The following is a 20046-nucleotide window of genomic DNA, read 5'->3' as shown; positions in this document are numbered from 1 at the left end:
GTATTAATTTTTCTTAAGATCAAAACTAGGAAAGAAGAAAACACTTTCTGGCTCAAGAAACATTGTTCTAAGAAGCACACAGTCCCCTCAGTTGTATGGAAATTGTAGATTGACTGTTCTCATTTCCTGTTGAAAAAATGTTTTCAAATATCACAAATGTATTTAAATACGCATTACTTGCATTTTCTCAAAAGTTCCTTTGATCTTAGTATGTAAGATAATTACATATTTTCATAACACAGAAACCAATAATAATCACTTAACATGGCCAGATTCTGAAATCTCATAGCACCAGCAGTTTTTTTTCTTGCAGACTGAGTCAAGATGTGACTCCTGGTTAATTCCTGAAGACCTCAATAAATTAGAAGCACTTTCTAGTATGAAAGGAGAGCTTAGTTACACACAGTTAATTAATGTCACTAATGCAGTTACTTTTTCCACCAACTGTTGAATCTTACATTAATTTGGTATAGTTTAAATGCTCCCTATGTGAATTAACTTTGTTAACCTCACATTTAATTTTTCCATTGCAATAGATGCCATTTAATGGCATCGTGTGTGTAATTGGTGTAATCTAGAGTTAATTTGTTTTCTTATAACTTCTGAATGGGACATTTGTTAATTGAATTCTACTAACTTTCCTTCCCATCACCCCTTCCCATCAGGCCGCTATTTCTATCAAGGCAATTGTGCTAAAGCTGATCACACACCCAGATCTAGAGCGAGGTGAAGCCAATCATTTCATGTTCCCCTTTTGCCACACCTTTTGGTTCAATGGTGGGCATGTGATATGAATCAGAGAAGTACTCTGAGTCTCAGGATTTGTTTTGTGTATGCTAGGAGAAAGGTACTCTCATTTTGTCAAGCTTGAAGGATGAGCTATTAACAGAAATATGGGAATCATGAATTTTTAGGATACAGCAGTAATTAACAGGTGGAGATTAGAAAAGGAAAAAAAATGTTCCTTCTATAACACCACTGATTTACTAATCAAAAGCAGCCTGCAGTCAGACTTTACTTCTCTAATTTTCAGTTGCATAAAAAAGTTAATATTTATTATTAAGAAAATATGCATATATGAAAGTATCTAAAAATAAATTTATGGCACAATAAATAGTCACCTATGGAAATACTATCCAGGTCGAGAGATATAACGTGATCAACATCCTCAAAGCTCACTGATGCCCTCTGTCAATCTCCATCCTTTACTTTCTATACAGAAGCAAACAATATACTGGATTTTCATATGAGTGGTTTTGCCTATTTCTGAATTGTAAATGCCTAAACGCATACACTTTGCATTCATTTGTGTTTAGCTTCTTTCTCTCAAAATTATGCTTATAAGATTTATCCATATTTAGCATTAATTCATTCATTTTCACTGCTGTATTCCATTTCTCACTGTAACAAACTTATGGCCCTTTATTACTATATATGTCACATATATATTATCTCCTTGTGATTTTGTGTCTATTTTTTCATTCTCTTAATTCTTCTCATGAAAAACAGTGTTCATAGTTTTAAGGGAGTCTAATTTATCATTTTTTTTTAATGGTTAGCTTTTTGGGTCTTGTGTAAGTAAACTTTTTTCTATGCTGAAGTCATGAAGATGATATCTAACAATCATCTCCAAAAAGGTTCATTGCTTTATTTTTCTTATTTCATTCTCAGTCTTGCTAAAATTAATTTTTTCATATGTGGTGGGGTAGGAGTCATTGTTTTTGTTGTTTGCTTGCTTGCTTATTTTCCCCTATATGTATATCCAACTGATTTAGCAACATTCACTGAAAAGTTTCTTTCTTTTTGCTCTGATGTCCACCTTTGTTATATATCCAATGTCTTCATACGCATGGGCCCATTTGTACTCAGTTTTATTCCAGCCTTCATCTTGTCTCTTTTGAGCCAATATGACACTAACCTTAATTAACTTTAACAACCACAACTTATTATTATAAGTCTCAATGTCCACTAGCGTAAACTTCCCAATTTTTCTTTTTTTCAAGTAACTTGACTATTAATAAACTTGTAAATTTCAACAAAATATTGCTGGATTTCTTCACATTCTATTACTTTGTCAAGAAAGTACCAGAATCTCCTACAATTTGCTGTGTAGGTAAAGCAGACACTCACATTCAGCCTCAGCACAGAGGCATCTCTACGTAAGCACCTGTCATTTATCATGAATCTGGGGCAGTCACCACTTCTTCACCCTGAGCTTCCTAATTATTGCTATAGTAACCCAGAGATTTTAATAAAAAAATTTATAAACCATTCACATTTGGTTTCTCAGAATTGATTTTATATTGAGAAACAGACCTTGCATTCTTAGAATGTGGCAGAGCTGGCAAATAAATGCCAAAGTACAGAGTTAACACTTGTGAGCAACTGGCCAGAGAGGAAGTTGGGACAAGCTCCTGTCAGAAACATGTGAACAAATGTTTCTGTGTCCCCCTTAGGCCAAGGTACTTACAAAGGGCATCTGCTTTCCACGTGCTTTCTTTTCCTCTCCACTGGCTGGATGCAGTGACACATGGACCAAGAGAATTCTGAAGCCACCATCTGGCAGGAGGCCTCCTCCCACCCAGGAGCACTACCCAGAACCAAATCCGGATAACGGAATTTTATTGCTTATGAAATTAATTTTACTGTTCCATTCACTGACTCCCTGAGATGGATGTTTTGTTGACTAATTTTAGCCTTTCTGTTTCCTTTGTTAACACAAGCATTTAAGACCACAGATATTAGATTATTTTGCTCTTTTTCAAAGGTTACAGTATGTAATATTTTCATGATTTTTTAGTTTTAAACATTTTCTAATTCCCATTATGATTTTCTATTTGACTTTTGGGTTACGAAAATCGATAACCCACACTGTGTATCCATTTCTTGTTATATTTTTTATATATATAAAAAAAGTATATATATAATTATATATATATATATATATAATTTATATATATATATAATTTAATTGCATTATGGTAAGGGAGTATGTTTTATAGCATACAAATCCTAAAGTTTGCTCAAATAATTTTCACAAATGTTTCATGTATTCTTCTTTAATTGTTGGTTTTAGAGTTTTTCATATATTAAGAGGTCAAAAAATTTAATTCCACTCTTCACATTTGCTGTATACTTCCATTGTTTTTTAACTAGATTGACCTGATTAGTAAGAGATGTAATAAGATTTCTCATGGTGGCAATGGATTTGTCTATGGCTTTACATATAAAATAAGACTATGCTTTTATTTTTTTCAAGTATACAGTATATTGATATTAACTGTAGTCACATGCTGTGCCTTAGATCTCTAGAACATATTTACCTGATAAGTGAAAATCTGTACCCTTTTACCAACATCTCCCTATTTACCACATGTATGGGCCATGGGAACCACCATTCTACTCTATATTTCACTAAGTTTGACTTTTCTGTAGATTCAATATATAAGTGATAACATGTAATATTTGTCTTTCTGTGTCTGGCTTATTTCACTTAGCATAATGTCCTCCAAATTCATCCACACTGTTGCAAACGCAAGATTTCCTTCTTTTATAAGAAATAAGTTCTGGGGATCTAATATACAGCATGGTGAATATACTCAATATCATTGTATTATATACTGAAATTTGCTAAGAGAGTAGACCATAAGTGTTCTCATACACACAAAAATACCTATGTGGGTGATAGATGGTGAATTATCTTGATTGTGTTCATTGTTTCACAATGTATTCATATGTTGAATCATCACACTGTATATCTTAAAAACAAAAAAGACTATGCTTTTAGTCATAGGTTTTTTTTTCCTTATGAATTGAATAATAATTAATTCAGCAATTATTTAGGTTAGTTTTTTGTATGTTTATGTCTTTTTTTTTTTTTTTGGATGACTGATTTGATGATGATTTCTTCCAAAAGTGATTTGTATTTGTTTCTTTCAAGAACTCACTAGAGTAAGGTTATATTAAAAAACATACTTGGGAGATTGGAACCAAGATGGCGGAGTAGAAGGAGGTGCTCTCACTCCCTCTTGCGAGAGCACCAGGATCACAACTAGCTGCTGGACAATCATCGACAGGAAGACACCGGAAATCACGAAAAAAGATACCCCACATCCAAGGACAAAGGAGAAGCCACAGTGAGACGGTAGGAGGGGCGCAATCACAGTAAAATCAAGTCCCATAACTGCTGGGTGGGTGATTCACAGACTGGAGAACACTTATACCACAGAAGTTCACCCACTGGAGTGAAGGTTCTGAGCCCCAAGTCAGGCTTCCCAAACTGGGGTCCAGCAACGGGAGGAGGAATTCCTAGAGAATCAGACTTTGAAGGCTAGTGGGATTTGATTGCAGGACTTCGACAGGACTGGGAGAAACAGAGACTCCACTTCGGGAGGGCACACACAAAGTGGTGTGCACATCGGGACCCAGGGTTAGGAGCAGTGACTCCAGGGGAGACTGAAGCAAGTAGACCTACCTGCTACTGTTGGAGGGTCTCCTGTGGAAGCAGGGGGTGGCTGTGGCCGACCATGGGGACAAGGACACTGGCAGCAGAAGTTTTGGGAAGTACTCCTTGGCGTGAGCCCTCCCAGAGTCCGCCATTAGCTCCACCAAAGAGCCCAGGGAGGCTCCAGTGTTGGGTTGCCTGAGGCCAAACAACCAACAGGGAGGGAACCCAGCCCCACTCATCAGCAGTCAAGTGGATTAAAGTTTTACTGAGCTCTGCTCACCAGAGCAACAGTCAGCTCTACCCACTACCAGTCCCCCTCCCATCAAGAAACTTGCATAAGCCTCTTAGACAGCCTCATCCACCAGAGGGCAGACAGCAGAAGCAAGAAGAACTACAATCCTGCAGCCTGTGGAACAAAAACCACATTCACAGAAAGATGGACAAGATGAAAAGGCAGAGGGCTATGTACCAGATGAAGGAACAAGATAAAACCCCAGAAAAACAACTAAATGAAGTGGAGACAGGCAACCTTCCAGATAAAGAATTCAGAATAATGAAAGTGAAGATGATCCAGGACCTTGGAAAAAGGATGGAGGCAAAGATCAAGAAGATGCAAGAAATGATTAACAAAGACCTAGAAGAATTAAAGAACAAACAAACAGAGATGAATAATACAATAACTGAAATGAAAACTACACTAGAAGGAATCAATAGCAGAATAACTGAGGCAGAAGAACGGATAAGTGACCTGGAAGACAGAACGGTGGAATTCACTGCTGCGGAACAAAATAAAGAAAAAATAATGAAAACAAATGAAGACAGCCTAAGAGACCTCTGGGACAACATTAAATGCAACAACATTCGCATTATAGGGGTCCCAGAAGGAGAAGAGAGAGAGAAAGGACCAGAGAAAATATTTGAAGAGATTATAGTCGAAAACTTCCCTAACATGGGAAAGGAAATAGCCACCCAAGTCCAGGAAGCACAGAGAGTCCCATACAGAATAAACTGAAGGAGAAACATGCTGAGACACACAGTAATCAAATTGGCAAAAATTAAAGACAAAGAGATATTATTAAAAGCAGCAAGGAAAAAATGACAAATAACATACAAGGGAACTCCCATAAGGTTAACAGCTGATTTCTCAGCAGAAACTCTACAAGCCAGAAGGGAGTGGCATGATATACTTAAAGTGATGAAAGGGAAGAAACTACAACCAGGATTACTCTACCCAGCAAGGATCTCATTCACATTCGATGAAGAAATCAAAAGCTTTACAAACAAGAAAAAACTAAGAGAATTCAGCACCACCAAACCAGCTCTACAACAAATGCTAAAGGAATTTCTCTAAGTGGGAAACACAAGAGAAGAAAAGGACCTACAAAACAAACCCAAAACAATTAAGAAAATGGTCATAGGAACACACATATCGATAATTACCCTAAAAGTGACTGGACTAAATGCTCCAACCAAAAGACACAGGCTTGCTGAATGGATACAAAAACAAGACCCATATATATGCTGTCTACAAGAGACCCACTTCAGACCTAGGGACACATTCAGACTGAAAGTGAGGGGATGGAAAAAGATATTCCATGCAAATGGAAATCAAAAGAAAGCTGGAGTAGCAATACTCATATCAGATAAAATAGACTTTATAATAAAGAATGTTAGAAGAGTCAAGGAAGAACACTATATAATGATCAAGGGATCAATCCAAGAAGAAGATATAACAATTACAAATATATATGCACCCAACATAGGAGCACCTCAATACATAAGGCAACTGCTAACAGCTATAAAAGAGGAAATCGACAGTAACACAATAATAGTGGGGGACTTTAACACCTCACTTACACCAATGGACAGATCATCCAAAATGAAAATAAATAAGGAAACACAAGCATTAAATGACACAATAGACCAGACAGATGTAATTGTTATTTCTAGGACATTCCATCGAAAAACAGCAGATTACACTTTCTTCTCAAGTGCGCATGGAACATTCTCCAGGATAGATCACATCTTGGGTCACAAATCAAGCCTCAGTAAATTTAAGAAAATTGAAATCATATCAAGCATCTTTTCTGACCACAACGCTATGAGATTAGAAATGAATTACAGGGAAAAAAACGTAAAAAACACAAACACATGGAGGCTAAACAATACATTATGAAATAACCAAGAGATCACTGAAGAAATCAAAGATGAAATCAAAAAATACCTAGAGACAAATGACAATGAAAACACGATGATCCAAAACCTATGGGATGCAGCAAAAGCAGTTCTAAGAGGGAAGTTTATAGCTATACAAGCCTACCTCAAGAAACAAGAAAAATCTCAAACAATCTAATCCTATACCTAAAGGAACTAGAGAAAGAAGAACAAAAAAAACCTAAAGTTACAGAAGGAAAGAAATCATAAAGATCAGAGCAGAAGTAAATGAAATAGAAACAAAGAAGACAACAGCAAAGATCAATAAAACTAAAACCTGGTTTTTTGAGAAGATAAACAAGATTGATAAACCATTAGCCAGACTCATCAAGAAAAAGAGGGAGAGGACTCAAATCAATACAATTAGAAATGAAAAAGGAGAAGTTACAACAGACACCGCAGAAATACAAAGTATCCTACAAGATTACTACAAGCAACTGTATGCCAATAAAATGGACAACCTGGAAGAAATGGACAAATTGTTAGAAAGGTATAACCTCTCAAGACTGAACCAGGAAGAAACAGACAAAGTGAGCCGACCGATCGCAAGTAATGAAATTGAAACTGTGATTAAAAATCTTCCAACAAAAAAAAAAAAAAAAAAAAAAATCTTCCAACAAACAAAAGTCCAGGAGCAGATGGCTTCACAGGTGAATTCCATCAAACATTTAGAGAAGAGCTAACACCCATCCTTCTCAAACTCTTCCAAAAAACTGCGGAGGAAGGAACACTCCCAAACTCATTCTATGAGGCCACCATCACCCTGATACCAAAACTAGACAAAGATACTACAAAAAACGAAAATTACAGACCAATATCACTGATGGATACAGATGCAAAAATCCTCAACAAAATACTAGCAAACAGAATTCAACAACACATTAAAAGGATCATACACCATGACCAAGTGGGATTTATCCCAGGGATGCAAGGATTCTTCAATATATGTAAATCAATCAACGTGATACACCATATTAACAAATTGAAGAATAAAAACCATATGATCATCTCAATAGATGCAGAAAAAGCTTTTGACAAAATTCAACACCAATTTATGATAAAAACTCTCCAGAAAGTGGGCATAGAGGGAACCTACCTGAATATAATAAAGGCCATATATGACAAACCCACAGCAAACATCATTCTCAATGGTGAAAAACTGAAAGCATTTCCTCTAAGATCAGGAACAAGACAAGGATGTCCACTCTCGCCACTATTATTCAACATAGTTTTGGAAGTCCTAGCCACGGTGATCAGAGAAGAAAAAGAAATGAAAGTAATACAAACTGGAAAAGAAGAAGTAAAACTGCCACTGTTTGCAGATGACATGACACTATACATAGAGAATCCTAAAGATGCCACCAGAAAACTACTAGAGCTAATCAATGAATTTGGTAAAGTTGTAGGATACAAAATTAATGCACAGAAATCTCTTGCATTCCTATACACTAATGATGAAATATCTGAAAGAGAAATTAAGGAAACATTCCCATTTACCATTGCAACAAAAAGAATAAAATACCTAGGAATACCTACCTAAGGAGGTGAAAGACCTGTACTCTGAAAACTATGACACTGATAGAAGAAATCAAGATGACACAAACAGATGGAGTGATATACCATGTTCTTGGATTGGAAGACTCAGACTGTGAGAATGACTATACTACCCAAAGCAATCAACAGATTCAATGCAATCCCTACCAAATAACCAATGGCAGTTTTTACAGAACTAGAACAAAAAATCTTAAAATTTGTATGGAGACACAAAAGACCCCGAATAGCCAAGCAGTCTTGAGGGAAAAAAACGGAGCTGGAGGAATCAGACTCCCTGACTTCAGACTATACCATAAAGCTACAGTAATCAAGACAATATGGTACTGGCACAAAAACAGAAACATAGATCAATGGAACAAGATAGAAAGCACAGAGATAAACGCACGCACCTATGGTCAACTAATCTATGGCAAAGGAGTCAAGGATATACAATGGAGAAAAGAGTCTCTTCAATAAGTGGTGCTGGGAAAACTGGACAGCTACATGTAAAAGAATGAAATTAGAACACTCCCTAACACCATACACAAAAATAAACTCAAAATGGATTCGAGGCCTAAATATAAGACTGGACACTATAAAACTCTTAGAGGAAAACATAGGAAGAACACTCTTTGACATAAATCACAGCAAGATCTTTTTTGATCCACCTCCTAGAGTAATGGAAATAAAAACAAAAATAAACAAATGGGACCTAATGAAACTTCGAAGCTTTTACACAGCAAAGGAAACCATAAACAAGACGAAAAGACAACCCTCAGAATGTCAGAAAATATATGCAAACGAATCAATGGGCAAAGGATTAATCTCCAAAATATATACACAGCTCATGCAGCTCAATATTAAAAAAACAAACAACCCAATCCAGAAATGGACAGAAGACCTAAATAGACATTTCTCCAAAGAAGACATACAGATGGCCAAGAAGCACATGAAAAAGTGCTCAACATCACTAATTATGAGAGAAATGCAAATCAAAACTACAATGAGGTATCACCTCACACCAGTTAGAATGGGCATCATCAGAAAATCTACAAACAACAAATGCTGGAGAGGGTGTGGAGAAAAGGGAACCCTCTTGCACTGTTGGTGGGAATGTAAATTGATACAGCCACTATGGAGAACAGTATGGAGGTTCCTCAAAAAACTAAAAATAGAACTACCATACCACCCAGCAATCCCACTACTGGGCATATACCCTGAGAAAACCATAATTCAAAAAGACACATGCACCCCAATGCACTATTTACAATAGCCAGTCATGGAAACAACCTAAGTGCCTATCGACAGATGAATGAATAAAGAAGATGTGGCACATATATACAATGGAATATTACTCAGCCATAAAAAGAAATGAAATTGAGTTATTTGTAGTGAAGTGGATGGACCTAGAGTCTGTCATACGGAGTGAAGTAAGTCAGAAAGAGAAAAACAAATACTGTATGCTAACACATATATATGGAATCTAAAAAAAAAAAAAAAAAAGATTCTGAAGAACCTAGAGGCAGGACGGGAATAAAGACGCAGACCGCAGACCTACTAGATAATGGACTTGAGGACACGGGGAGGGGGAACGGTAAGCTGGGACAAAGTGAGAGGGTGGCATGGACATATATACACTACCAAAAGTAAAATAGATAGCTAGTGGGAAGCAGCTACATAGCACAGGGAGATCAGCTTGGTGCTTTGTGACCACCTAGAAGGGTAGGATAGGGAGGGTGGGAGGGAAGGAGATGCAAGAGGGAAGAGATATGGGGATATATGTATATGTACAGCTGATTCACTTTGTTATACAGCAGAAACTAACACACCATTGTAAAGCAATTATACTCCAATAAAGATGTTAAAAAACAAAAAAAAAACTACAGCAGTACCAATCTAAATGCAATAACTGATATTATAAAACAATTAGATCTCCCTCATTAGTTACATTCATCTCTTCATAATTAGATATTGTTCTGCTGTATCTTAGATCAACAATCTGCTTTCATGAAGTCAACTTCTGGACCAAAATTATCCTCCAGATCCTGATTAATTTCCCTGGAACCAAAAGGCAGGTTTAAGTTCATGATGACAATGTTCATTTACAATGGGAAGCCTGTACTCCAAAGTGTCAACGGTTAAGAGTTCTCAGTGAAGTCCTGCATTTGGGACATCTGAAACTGCCTTTATTTTCCTTTTAGAGAACTCCGTATCTGGCTCTTAGTTTATAATGAGAACCTATCGGAAACTACAAGGGAAGAACAGAAACCATCTGTTTGTAACAAGACCAAATGATTCGATTAGTTTATTACAATAACCAGGAATATTATAATCAACAGTGAGTCATACACATAATACCTACATAAAGGTTTAGCCAATTATTATCCTAAGTATCAGAACATACTATAAAGTAAAAGGCACTTACAACTCTATGGGACCATGTTGTAAAGTGTGTGTTAAAACTGCCACTTTTTTACGAGGTATCTTAAACGACCTAAGTCAAACTTTTTAGAACTTAATTTATTGAATGTTATTGCATTATCTTTTCACCTGAACAGGAATATGTGGCTGTCCATCTTGAAAAATACATACTGCTAAGCTACATTCATTCAATACAATTTACCTGAATATAATTAAACCTTTTTGACATGACATTTTTATTTTACATATTACGGGCTTAATAAACTGCACATCTCCCACAGTAATGTTGGTCTATTTAAAACTATGGAGTTCATCAAATATATATAACTATTTTTCCATACCCTATTACTACTGAGTGTTGTGTCAGAGTGGGTTACAATGTGAATGAGTAAATATCTGTTGGTACTCAATGCTATCTATGGAACTGCAACAATGATTTACGTATAAAAGACAGCTTGATATTTATATTATGCTGGATTTGGTGTCCACATTAGAACCCTATTTAGAGAAGACACTATTGAAAATGTCTTAGAAGGTACTGGGTTTTATATCATTTTTAACAATAATTAACTGATGTGCAAAGATAATGTTCAACTATAGGATTACAATCGTTATCTATAGTGATAAAAATCTAAACTGAAACAGCATCTAGAAGAAATTCTCATATTTTTAAAAGGAAGAAATATCTACTAAAATGATTTGATAGTATAGCAGAATCAGCACAAAATAGTTAACAAACTCTCAGTAAGTGATAAGAAACTTCTACCACCCAGACAGAATATATATTCTGCTATTATATATATATATATATATATATATATATATATATATATATATAGACACACACACACATATGTGTGTGTGTATGTGTCTGGATTATTCATTCATATATCTTTGAAAGAGCAGATTATACTCATTTATATATATGCATATATATATTTGGTATATGGCAGATTTCATATTCTAAGGGCATTTGATTTCACTTTTATTAGTTATAAGCTTTATTTTATAATGATGTGTGCCTTTATATGTATGTAACTAATCGATTCAAACTCTTAATGGAGCTATCAACTACATTGATATTGTAGAAAAATTTAGTATTGCACAGGTATTTTATATCACATTGAAATAACCTTCCTAATCAGCGCCTTACAAAAAGCCATCACATTTGTTATAGACAAGGATATAAAAGTACAATCTGCACAGAAGATACATTAATTTCCTTAGGAGGTTTGCAAGTAATCAGGGGTTATTCATTTTTCAACTTAATTTACTAAAAGTTCGAATTTTAAAGTTAAAAATGATCTTGGGAATTATATTTAAGGTGCCATTATAGATAATCTCACTCATTGTTGATATTAAGAATACGTCAGATGACATTTTAAAATTTGTCCAATTATTGTTAAAGGAAGTGACTAATCCCAAAAGATTTACGGCATTTCCCAAAATTCATAACATTTTAAAAATTAACATCACTCATTATAACATAATTTAATAAACATATATGCTTATATTTTCATGACTGTAAATATCTTGTGAAAATAATGATAAATTGGCACATACAGTCATTTCCTAATTTAAAAAGTTTAAATAGTTATGCTTTTTATAAGAAAATAACTCTAAGTCTTTTATGAGTTAAAATGTTACATTTCCAAGATAGTTCTTATTATGAGAATAAAGGCATAAAGCTTTTGACTCAAATTAATAAGCTTATGATTCTCCCCCCTTTAGATTCACTGTGACCAACATTAATATATAAAACTTGGATCTTTAAAATATTTTCTACCATATATCAAGTGTGAATTAGCACATGTTAAGAACAGTATATAAAATATGTATTATAACATAAATAAAAGGTATTATGATGAATAAATATACATTAGTTGCTAGCCTCACATTTATTTTGTATATTTTTCTTCTCATCTTCTAATTATTCATTAACACAGTTAAACTACTTTTTTTCTTTTCTTTCTTCTTTTTTCTTTTTTTGAGAAATAAATTACTTTTAAAGAGCAGTTCACTTACCAATATTAGAGATTTAATTTCCCTGGGAATTTTGATTTTTTTTATTAATGCTTATTAAACTCCATGAGCAATCAAAATAGGGCTTTTTAAAATGTAAGAGTTAGTTATCTAACTTGCTAATTTCTTCTAGATGTAGGCAAAGGAGTAGCAACCAATTTTCTCAAATCTTGGCTGATCCCCAGGCAAACTAGTGAACTTCAGGGTAAGAAGTTTATCAGATGGTGTTTCTCTTTATTACATACATGGCAGAATTTTATCACTTGAACAGTCAAATACGGCTTGAGTCAGGGCCCCAGCCAACATATATATGTTGTCGGCACATCAAGTTTTCTGCTCATTTAGACTTGGTTGGTCATGGGTGTATTTCTATGGAACTTCTATACATATATTATGTGAGAAAAAGAAATGAAAAATAAAGAGAACTACACCTAATAGCTTTTAGGTTTCTGGATAGTAAGAAAAAGGTCATCTGGAAAAAAGAGTAAATAAAATCAAGCCAGAATTGATCATTTCCATTCTATCCATATTTCATCCTCATTCATAAAAGTGTTATATAAGCTAGCCACATGCCTCCTTAGAATGCAAAGATCTCTGCATATCAAACCATGAAACCCCGGTTGCAACCCTCCAAATATTTTGCATATATTTCTTTTTTAAAAAAATTTGCATGTATTTCTTTTTCCTTGATAGTCATTTTTGCTGTTTGAGTCACATCTCTCTATAACGCACGTACTACATATTTTTACAATTTAACTTCCTCTGAGTGTCTTATATAAACTGGATCAATGAACCAAAAATTGGGTGCATTACTGTCAAGTACATTTCTCACCAAACTCTAAATTAACGATGGAAAAGATTATGTTATTTAGAGAAAGACACAGTTATGCAGATTTAATATTAGTTTATAAATAATAATATTAAGTACAGTTATTTAAGTGAACACATAATGACAATAAATTAAATTTCTATTATAGCAAATGTTAAAATAAAACTTTTGAAATTAGTCTGGTGGCACCTTATCTGAAATTGAAAAGTAATAACACCATTTTTCTCCTTCCAACCCATATACACAATATCCCAATTTGAGTTTTTAGAAAGTACACTGATACATCTGAGTAAGTTTTAGTCTACTTCAAACAGTTTGTTAGCTATGATGCTACTAACAAGTTCTTGGCTACATCTGCAATTTTTTAACAAGTACACATTTCTATTGAAAGCAATGTGACATAATGAAAACAGGAGACTGGCAAAACTTCTTACGTGAAAGCCCGTACCCTTGAGTATTAATTATCATGCGAACTTAGATGTATAGATTAATTCTATTTAAGGAACAAATGTTACTGAATTTATGAATGCAAAGTCATACAGAAGGAAGTCCTTGCTGAAATTTTCCATGCACCAGAATAAATTTATTTACTTTCAAGAATAAGATGAACTTATCTTTAAGGATCTAGAAATAAGTTTTGCCCTATAAAAAAGGAAGGCAAAGGAAATGAATTTAAAGGCTGAGAGATACTCAGAAAAAGTAAGTATCAAATGATGCAGTTACACAGAGAGAGAGAGAGACAGAGACAGAGAGAGAGAGAAACCAAGAGATCATGGATTTGTCTCTCCTTAAATAAAAGTTCTAATGTATGAAGGAGTTTATGGAGGATATACCTTGAAAGCCAATTTGAAACAGACAAAAGACTGGCAGTATAAAAAGTTACTTGTTATTAGCACTTTAAAATTTATAAAGTTATTCTTTTTTTTTTTTAAACATCTTTATTGAAGTATAATTGCCTTACAATGGTGTGTTAGCGTCTGCTTTATAACAAAGTGAATCAGTTATACACATACAATATGTTCCCATATCTCTTCCCTCTTGCATATAAAGTCATTCTTAATATTCACACATTGGTTTCCACATTTGAACATTTTTGACAACTGAATAACCACTGAAAACAACTATATAAATTTTACCATAACTATGTGATATAACACATACATTTAGAAAAAATTAATGATCATAACACCCAACTACATTGACTGAGTTGAAACTAATAATAGAACAAATGTTATAAACTCTTTACCAAGGTAAGTATTTCATCCCATAGTAGCTATGAAATACATTCAAGAACGTGTAAAAGCCTTAGCATGCCTAATAGGTAGTGAAATATCTGGTCATCAGGAGTGAACTAACGGTCATTTTATTTTAGAACCTAACATGCTCTAAGCAAAATTCTTGCCAGCTTTGTCCTCTTTAATTTAAGTTTAATGGTTACTTGTAACTGGAAGCAAGCACTGCTGATTAGTGAAACTCAACAAAATTAACACCTAGCCTTTTAACCTCCTGTATTATTATTATTAATGATTATTATTATTATTTTACTTCCATATCTAGCTAACTGCCTGGTAGCCACTATCAAATGAAAATAAATATTGCAAAGACATTTCTTGAAAAGAAGATTTAGTCTCTAAACACTTAAGGAAGTTTCTCTACTTTCAAAAAAAGCTTCTTTTTTTCTTTACAAAATGTCACCATAAATGCTATTTCAATCAGGAAAAAATAGAAAACTGATTTGAAATAGTCAACAGGTATGATATTTTATACGCACAATTTCATTGCAATTGTTTTCCTATGAAATACACGTAAAATTTTAAAACAAATACTTCCACATGCGTACAAGTGCTGACTGATGAGAAAACAATGTATAAAAATTGCATTAGGGGATGAATTTCTTCAAGTTTTACAAAGTTGTCCATATATTACCAGCATGTTCATGGGTAAAAAGTACTTAAAAAGCCAAAGCTTCAGCTACTGGAGCAGAGAAAATGTTTATTAGTTTTATTTTTAAAAGATCAAGGTATTGTTTTCTATCCAGTAGAGATATGTTTTCATTATTGAAGATAATCAGTAACCCTCTGCATATTTTCAATGTAACAAGTGTAACATATTCTATAGGCTAAACCTAGATAACAAAGCAAACAATAAGAGTAGAAGGAAGAGGTGGAAAAGAAGGAAGAGGAGGAGAAACAAAAATGAAGAGAACACTTAAAAAGTAAGAATTGATAAAGAACATTGATTATCAGAAGCATGATTTTTTAAATCAGCATAATTCTTTACATCATTGTGAAGTTTGTACCTAAAACACATTTCATTGACTGCATAAGCATTAACAATATATTTCCTACAATTATTAATAAGAACTCTGAAAAAAAATTAGAGTATCCCATTATGCAATGATTTATACAAGAGCAAATGAGTTGCTCAGTATAGAAAAAAGACAATTTGCACACTGAAATTTTACTATATATTATATATGTAAAACTTTACAACATAATTATGACTAAAATAACTATATAGAAAACTATAGTTGTTATTCCACTACAGGATTCTAGTAATTCTCAAATAAAGAGTGAAAAAAAATGCTTTTTAAGAATTTATTTTAATTAATAGATATATGGAGTGTTTAGGTTTGAAATAATGGTGATATTCAGAATTTTTACCTCAAACAAGTCAAACTACCTATGCTTCACCATGCAATTACAAATGCTCTTGAAAGCAATTAAAGCATGAAAAAGTTCAGCAAAGAATAGAAGTTATGAAAAACCAAATAAAACTATAGAAGTAAAAAACACAATAACCAAATAATTTAAACCTCCCTGTGCAGACCCAATAGTATGTTGGAAACAATAGGAAAGAATTAGTAAACCCAAAGCAGACCAAAAAAAATGATGCAATCTGAGTAAGAAAGAGAAAATACAGAGGAAAAAAACACAGTCTTAAGAGTGTATAAGATAATATAAAATGCCTAACATTTATATCATCAGAGTCCTAGGAGGAAAAGAAAAAGTATGGGGCTTAGAGAGAATAGTCAAAGACATAATGGCTAAAAAATTCACAAATTCTATAAAGTCATGAGCCAACAAGACAAATAGAGCAAACCCCCAAAAGGAAAAGATCCAAAATCCACACAATGGAAAAAAAAAAGAAAAAAAGAAAAAACAGAAAACTCCAAATATTTAGAAATAAATCAGTCACACATATTGGAAATTGTGTCAAGATGTTTGCTAATAAGTCCAATGACAGCAAGTCACTGATTACACATTACATTAGTAAGCTACTCTAAAGGGAAGAAAAGAAATAAAAACAAAAGAGTATTCTAAGATAGCAAATTGTTTTGCATTTGCAATAGCAACAAAAGATTTCTCCCACAATTCAATTTAAAGATATGTCAACGAAATATACTTAGGTACAGGTGATTTTATTGTTGGATTAGCATGTTTTCAAGATCTTTAGAGAACTGTTTTGTTCTTGAACATATATTGGTCTAATTCAATTTATGATATTTCCGAATATATATCTGTCTATCCTTCAAGGCTTGGGAATAGTGTTAGTTATTATTGCAATAAAAGCAATATTCATGTTAGGATAAAATTTCTGAGATTTAAGTTCCTTTGACACAGATGGGGATTTGTTGGAAGAGGATTTTTATTTTACTTCCCTTTCAATAATATATATCAAATAGTGTAATAGAATCTCATGTTAAACTATTGGGAAATTGTTCAACTTCAAATATCTTGCTATTTAGGTTCAATATTTGTTACAAGGGCAAAATAGCTTGATAAATCACTTTGTAGAATAAAGGAATTTGTTATCATTTTTGTAGGCTTTTTAGCTTCATATTTATTATTTAGAGGAGCTTCATTACGTTCTTACTTATATTTTTGCTTTATTTACTCCTTATAACTAAATTTTCTCAATGCAATTCTCAATATTGAAAAGAAAACCAAGATTTAAAAGCTATCAGCTTTACTGATCTTATATAATTACATATATCATCACTGGAAGATACTAATACCATGCTGAAGAATATTTCAAAATATCTATCTACTATCTTCTAAAAATAAATTTGTTATAGTCAATTTTGAGTGATTATTGAATTCACCATAATTTATATTAACAATAAATGTGTATTTAAATATTTATCAAATTGTATTTTTCAAATGTATTTAATATGTTCTTGATGCTAATGCAATATAATTATTTATATGTGGATGAAAATATCAGCGATAAATTATTCCTAAGTACACATTTCTTAACTATTTTCTAGACAGTTTCTAGTCAGATTACATAGATTACACATTGCCACTTCAGCATTTACATGAAGAAAGAGGCAGTTTTACACTCTCAATGGCTATAAAATGACCTGTTATATTTATAGGCAACACTCCTGTTTAATGAAGTATGGGCAGGAGATACTGCCAATTTGTTAAATAAACCCATTTTGTGATGACATGTGGGGTACTGATCCAAGGGAAAAATAGATTATTGTGGGTTAAGCCATAGGCCTTAGTCAATACAGGGTCATCACCAGCTCTGAGGTCTTGAGTAAATCACACAAAACTTTCAACTTCAATTTCATAATGATTTTTAAAAAGGGTAACAGTACCTACATAATGAAGGTATAATAATATACAAAACAATTTTTATAATGTGTTGTTTTTACCTAGTGCCTGACATATAAAATGCAATTAATAATAGGTAGGTACAAACAGCACCACCAGACACAACAGATTAAAATAACATCTAATTTTGTGGGTGATGGGATTAAAATGATAAAGTTATTTTAAGTGGAGGTATATGGGCCATTAATTCCTCAAACTGGCATCAATCAGCATCACTGTGCATTGTGCAAAATACAGATGTCTATGTCTCATCCCAAGAGAATCTAAATTCATAATCCTGAAATTTACAATTTTAAGAAGCTCTGGTTTATGCTGACATGTAAATATTTGGGGGACTTTCTGAAATGGAGGATCATTAAAAAATGTTTTTCTTACAGTGACATGAGTTGGATTGCCTACTAAATTTTCTCAATGACCTCATATTATTTATTCCGGAAAATTAGAGAATAAATAACTTTAACTTTTCCTTAAGAAAAGGTTTACACTTAACTTTCACTTACTCAGTCTCATAACTTAGTTTAGGTTTAACAAAGAGGGGAAGACAGAATGGATGGTGTGCTGAGCATTTAAAGTTCTCAGTGTTTTAACTGCATCAACTAGGCCTTTTTATGTCAGGGAGCCTAAGGACCAAACTGAAGTCTACAATGTTTGCACACTAGTAATAAGCATGACAGTTAATAAGCATGACAAGAATATGGAGTTACACTGGAAAAGGAAGGGGAAGCCTCAAATTTTAGCCTTTGAGTGATTTTCACATGCAGACATCTGGGAACACTGTAGCATGTAGCTCTCTAGGAGATTAAATAAAGACTGAACAAGGCAATTGCTTTCCAGAGAATTTCATCTTACTTTTCGAGAAGGACTGACAAATGTAAAATTGGAGATTCATCTTGTGATTCCAACAGTCTAGTAATATGGTTTCCATCCTTGGCTATGTGTTAAAATTACATGTGGTGCTTTAAAAAATTATCTGGTCCCAGATGGCTTCACAGGTAAATTCTATCAAATATTTAGAGAAGAGCTAACACCCATCCTTCTCAAACTCTTTCAAAAAATTGCAGAGGAAGGAGCACTCCCAAACTCATTCTATGAGGCCACGATCACCCTGATACCAAAACCAGAAAAAGATACTACAAAAAAAGAAAATTACAGACCAATACCACTGATGAACATAGATGCAAAAATCCTCAACAAAATACTAGCAAACAGAATCCAACAACACATTAAAAGGACCATACACCATGATCAAGTGGGATTTATCCCAGGGATGCAAGGATTTTTCAATACATGTAAATCAATCAATGTGATATACCATATTAACAAATTGAGAATAAAAAACATATGATCATCTCAGTAGATGCAGAAAAAGATTTTGACAAAATTCAACACCCATTCATGATAAAAACTCTCCAGAAAGTGGGCACAGAGGGAACCTACCTCAACATAATAAAGGCCATATATGACAAACCCATAGCAAACATCATTCTCAATGGTGAAAACTGAAAGCATTTCCTCTAAGATCAGGAAAAAGACAAGGATGTCCCACTCTTGCCACTGTTATTCAACATAGTTTTGGAAATCCTAGCCACAGCAATCAGAGAAGAAAAAGAAATAAAAGGAATACAAATTGGAAAAGAAGAAGTAAAACTGTCACTGTTTGCAAATGACATGATACTATACATAGAGAATCCTAAAGATGCTACCATAAAAATACTAGAGCTAATCAGTGAGTTTGGTAAAGTTGCAGGATACAAAATTAATGCATAGAAATCTCTTGCATTCGTATACACTAACAATGAAAGATCAGAAGGAGAAATTAAGGAAACAATCCCATTCACCACTGCAACAAAAAGAATAAAATACCTAGGAATAAACCTACCTAAGGAGATGAAAGACCTGTACTCTGAAAACTATGACACTGATAAAAGAAATCAAGATGACACAAACAGATGGAG

This window comes from Balaenoptera ricei, chromosome 18, assembly GCF_028023285.1.
Source record: "Balaenoptera ricei isolate mBalRic1 chromosome 18, mBalRic1.hap2, whole genome shotgun sequence".
In the NCBI taxonomy this organism is placed as follows: Eukaryota; Metazoa; Chordata; class Mammalia; order Artiodactyla; family Balaenopteridae; genus Balaenoptera; species Balaenoptera ricei.
The sequence above is the reverse complement of the archived record's forward strand: the minus strand, read 5'-3'. Positions refer to the sequence as shown.